The sequence below is a fragment of the Mixophyes fleayi genome, chromosome 6 (genome assembly GCF_038048845.1).
Source record: "Mixophyes fleayi isolate aMixFle1 chromosome 6, aMixFle1.hap1, whole genome shotgun sequence".
Lineage (NCBI taxonomy): Eukaryota > Metazoa > Chordata > Amphibia > Anura > Limnodynastidae > Mixophyes > Mixophyes fleayi.
Genome location: NC_134407.1, coordinates 167,109,801 through 167,115,800, shown reverse-complemented (window position 1 = coordinate 167,115,800; position 6,000 = coordinate 167,109,801).

Sequence of the window (6,000 nt, the reverse complement as noted above, 5' to 3'; positions counted from 1 at the left end):
GTAGGCAACAGCAAACTGTGGCTAATTACGCAATCATATAGATAAACAAAGTGAATACACTTACATTCATCCTACATTTGTAAATAGTTCACTTATAATAAAGTTTCCAACGCACATTCTTTTATTATTAATATAAAAGACTTAGAGATTTATTACACAAAGGTAAACCTACATTAAAGATATTTAGGGTTCAGGTGATAAGAAATGTATTGTGTTTGGTCTTATATTAATCCATAGTTACCAGCAGGAATCCGGTATCTATGGCTTAGCAATCGCACATTGTGATCGCTAGTTATGATTTGTATAAGATTAATACTAAAAATGCTCTGTACTGAATATGTTAAAAGGTTAGTTTAAACTAGAATTTTGGCGGTTCTCTGAGGCAAAACACATACACAGCTGTTGGAGTGAGTTGCCTCCACCTTTGGAGAAGCATCGTTTTAACTGACCTATGACCTGCATTGTACGGGACTATCCTGAATCCTGAACCAGTGAAGAACGATCTTAGTGCTATTTTTGTGTACATTCTGACATTATCACTGTTACTTTTCAACCCAAATTGTATATAAACAGGCCACTGGTACAGTAACACTCTCTGAATACACAGACTTCAGGATTGATGAGCTGTTACTGGATCCAGTGCGCATGTGTATGTATCGGTTATACTTTGTTATATTTTGCTATTAAATCTCTTTGTGCGTTGGAACCACATTGATCGCACTGGACAATCTTTATGGTATAGACATAACAGGATGCTAGTGGGTAGTCAGTAACAGGCTGGGGTCGGGAGTCCGTAGCAGACAGGATGGTGAGGGACAGGCATTAAGGTCAGGGCTGGCAGCAAACAGGAGTATCCAATAAGTATCAAATCAGAGAAGAGGGGAGATCTGCATCACAATAAGCCCCAGGGGCTGCCTGCTTGATAACAATACTAAATAATTACCCCACAGGCAATGACAACCTAATGCGCACGCGCTTGGCTGCTCAGCGTTACCAGGACATGGCGCAGAGTAGAAAAGTATCTAGGATGTTGCTATGGTGATGGCTGGAACTGAGCAGAGGGAAGTGATGTCCCGGCTGTTGCCATAACAGCTGGGACGCAGCTAGCGGAAGTGATGCTCATTATTTGTCATGTGTTAAGAATTGACAGTTTGGGGGTATGGCATGTGGGGAGATTAGAGTGGCACGTGGGGAGGTCTGAGTGACATGTGGGGAGGTCTGAGTGGCATGTGGGGAGGTCTGAGTGACATGTGGAGAGGTTTGAGTGGCATGTGGTCTGAGTGACATGTCAGGAGGTTTGAGTGACATGTGGGGAGGTCTGAGTGACACTTAGGGAGGTCTGAGTGATGTGGGAAGTACTGAGTGGCATGCGGGGCAGGTCTGAGTGGCAAATTGAGGCATGTGGGGAGATTGGAATGGCATGTGGGAGGTCTGAGTGGCATGTGGGAGGTCTGAGTGGCATGTGTGGTGGTCTGAGTGACATGTAGGGAGGTTTGAGTGGCATGTGGGGAGGTCTCAGTGACATGTGGAAAGGTCTGAGTGACATATGGGAAGGTTTGAGAGGCATGTGGAGAGGTCTGAGTGACGTGGGGAGGTCTGAGTAACATGTGGGATAGTCTGAGTGGCATGTGGGGAGGTCTGAGTGACACTTAGGGAGGTCTGAGTGGAAGGTGGGGAGGTCTGAGTGATGTGGGAAGTACTGAGTGGCAAATTGAGGCATGTGGGGAGATTGGAATGGCATGTGGGAGGTCTGAGTGTCATGTGGGAGGTCTGAGTGGCATGTGTGGTGGTCTGAGTGACATGTAGGGAGGTTTGAGTGGCATGTGGGGAGGTCTCAGTGACGTGGGGAGATCTGAGTGGCATGTGGAAAGGTCTGAGTGACATATAGGAAGGTTTGAGAGGCATGTGGGGAGCTCTGAGTGGCATGTGCGGAGGTCTGAGTGGTATGTGGGGAGGTTTGAGTGGCATGTGGGGAGGTCTGAGTGGCATGTGGAGAGGTATGAGTGGGATGTGGAGAGGTTTGAGTGGGATTTGGAGAGATCTGAGTGGCATGTGGGGAGGTCTGAGTGACATGTGGAAAGGTCTGAGTGACATATGGGAAGGTTTGAGAGGCATATGGAGAGGTCTGAGTGACATGGGGAGGTTTGAGTGACATGTGGGGAGGTCTGAGCAACATGTGGGGTGGTCTGAGTTGTATGTGGGGAGCTCTGAGTGATGTGGGGAGGTTTGAGTGGCATGTGGGGAAATCTGAGTTACATGTCCAGAGGTTTGAGTGGCATGTGGGGAGGTCTGAGGGGCAAATGGAGGCATGTGGGGAGATTGTAATGGCATGTGGGGGAATTTTGGGCTACCTGTTGAATAGATAGATTCAAATAATATCCCATTTTAAAACCAAAGAGGAGCTTTCAAGCAGAGATTTTTGTTCAGCAATAGCTGGAAAGCCTAAGGACAAATTAGCAGTTTCTTTTTTTTGTCTTGTCTGTAACAGAGCTTGAAAAGTATGTTAATAACCTAGAGCCGTGCAACCTAAGTACTTATATGCAAAGGAACGTATATATGTTAGAAGTATTTTCTCGCTGGCCGATTGCTATTAATAAACTGACATGACAGTGTAGAGTATATGGAGGTTGTTAGTACGTACATAAAAAGCCTCGGAGGACCAGCTGCAGGCCACTACTTGCACAGCACTGACCTGGAGGATTTAAGATTGTTTATATAAATGCATTGTAAATTACTAAACAGTGTTCTTTTACTGGAAATTAAAATCCTAATTAGTTATTGCTAGACACACATCTTATCTTGTTCCACATGGATATAAATACAGCCTAGATTGTTGACATTAATCAGGCAAAAAAAAAGGAAAACTATTAGTAGTGACATAAGAAATTCATCTTAGCAATACAGACTATAATTTACATAGCATAACCAAGCAAAGAGCTTAGTGAACAAAGATCTGAAATGAACTAAAATGAATGCTTCTTGTGGCAGGATCTTAATAATGCTATTAAAATAGAACCTCAAATATCCATGGCAATGTCAAAGGGCATGAAACATCTATTTAAAGAGGACCTGTCATAGGCTCTGTCATGTCAGGGTTTGTGTGTGTTTGAGTGATGGAGAATATAAACTGTAAGGCCGCCAAGAAAAATTTTGAACAAAAGTATGACGCTTGACCATTACACCAACGGGGACTGTAATGACATTGTATTCAAATACATATATTTTAATATAGAGTTGGTCCCCATTTTGCAGCGATAACAGCTTCCACTCTTCTTGGGAGGCTTTTCACAATCATCATCATCATCATCATCATTTATTTATATAGCGCCACTAATTCCGCAGCGCTGTACAGAGAACTCATTCACATCAGTCCCTGCCCCATTGGAGCTTACAGTCTAAATTCCCTAATATATACACACACTCACACAAAGACAGACAGAGAGGGAGACAGACAGAGACTAGGGTCAATTTTTGATTGCAGCCAATTAACCTACCAGTATGTTTTTGGAGTGTGGGAGGAAACCGGAGCACCCGGAGGAAACCCATGCAAACACAGGGAGAACATACAAACTCCACACAGATAAGGCCATGGTCGGGAATCGAACTCATGACCCCAGTGCTGTGAGGCAGATGTGCTAACCACTAGGCCACTGTGCTGCCCACAAGATGTTGGAGTGTTTCTGTGGGAATTTGTGCCCATTCATTCTGTAGAGCATTTATGAGGTCTGACCAAGGTGTTCGATGGGGTTGAGATCAGGGCTCTGTGTGGGCCAGTCAAGTTCTTCCACACCAAATTCATCAAACCATGTCTTTGTAGTTCTTGCTTTGTGCACTGGGGCACAGTCATGTTGGAATAGAAAAGGGCTTTCCCAAACTGCTGCCACAAAGTTGGAAGCATAGCATTGTCCAAAATGACTTGGTATGCTGAAGCATTAAGATTGCCCTTCACTGGAGATAAAGGACCTAGCCCAAACCCTTAAAAACAGCCCCATACCATTATCCCTCCTCCGCCAAGCTTCCCAGTTGGCATAATGCAGTCTGGCAGGTAACATTTCCCGGCATCCGTCAAACCCAGAGTCGCCCATATGACTGCCAAACATAGAAGTGTGATTTGTCACTTCACAGAACATGTTCCCACTACTCCACAGTCCAGTGTCAGTGTGCTTTACACCACTCCATCCGACGCTTGGCATTGGTCTTGGTGATGTGAGGCTTGCATGCAGGTGCTCTGCCATGGAAACCAATTCCATTGAGCTTCCGCTGCACAGTTTTTGTGCTTACATTAATGCCAGTGGAAGTTTGGAATTCTTCAGCTATGGAATAAGCAGTGCGTTGATGACTTTTACACATCATGCGCCTATGAGCCATTGACCCCGCACTGTGATTTTACGTCATCTTCCGCTTCGTGGCTGAGTTGCTGTTGTTACTAAACACTTCCACTTTCTAAAAATATCACTTACAGTTGACCGTGGAATTTCCAACAGGGATGAAATTTCACAAACCGTCTTATTGCAAAGATGGCATCTTATCACAGTATCACGCCTGAAGTCACTGAGTTCTTCAGAACGACCCATTTTGTATCATCAATGTTTGCAAATGGAGACTGCATAGCTAGGTGCTTGATTTCATACACCTCTGGCAACGGGTCTGATTGAAACACCTCAATTCAATAATTAACAGGAGGAGAGAGAGAGAGAGAGAGAGAAAGAGAGAGAGAGAGAGAGTATATATACATTTATTAATATAAGTAAATATATATATATATATATATATACATATATACATACACATTAGTCTTCAGCAAAGACAGGTAAGGAGAAACAGAAACCACAATGAATGTAAATGTATGAATGCACAGAGACAGCAGTTAACGCTTGAAGTACCGATTCTGAGATCAGGAATGATAGCCTCTGGCTGTGGTGGAATTCTCAGTAACTAGTAAGAGCCTTCGATGCCCCAAGTGACTCTCAGCTCTGATGAAAATGTGTTGCTGTCATCACACTGCGTGTAGGACTCTACTGTTAAACTGTTAGAGGGATAATGCAGAGGTGTGAATTTTTGTTGAAATTCCTTCCTGTGACTGCACTTGGTCTATATAAGAACTTGTGACCTTGGAGCCTAAGAAAAGTTTACAAGGGTCATCAAACATAAAAGTTTGTATTTCTAGGGAAGCATCACATTTTTGTATTTTTTTTAAAAAAAATAGGTGCTCATACAGAGTGATGTAATCATTTATATTATTCACAAGTGAGGCATGTAAGTTATCAGAAATAAGGAACATTCGCACAAACACGTGAATGTTCTCCACGTGTTTGTGTGGGTTACATACTTACTGATAGATTGACAAAATTAACCTTAGTGTGTTAGTGGTAGGGAATATAGACTGTAAGCTCCACTGGGACAGGGACTGATGTTAAAGATTACATTTTCTCTGTAATGCCCTTCGTACTATGTAGGGGCTATGTAAATAACTGTTACTAAGTAAATCTGTAGCACATGGGATGAATTAGTTAACAGCATATCCACCTGCAGTCCCAACCCACAATATCCCATTCTAAATTCTGTTTGTTTGATAATTAATAGTAAAATACAAGCTTGTTGTTTTCAGCAACATTTTTGTCACCAGAACATATTTAAGCAATGTTGGTATTTGCCAGAAATAAATATATTTATACTGCAGGGGAAGTGTTTTTCTTCACATGCCAGATTTTCTTAACTGGAAAAACTGCAAGTCTATTAAATGGCAGAAGACAATGATTTGTAAGATTTAAGATTTCTATAGCTGCATCACAATATGATTATATCATCTTTTTTGTTTCTAATTGGAGAATGTCTTTAAGATTATATTATTTTATATTTTGTTTTTCATGTTGAATCAGATTTGTCAGTGGGGAGGGGGTTCACTAGTGTTCTAAACAGAAGGTAACATGTATAAAACCCAATTAGTTTTTTAATGAATTGTCAATAATTGCTTAATATATTGTGCTTTGTGCGCTGGTA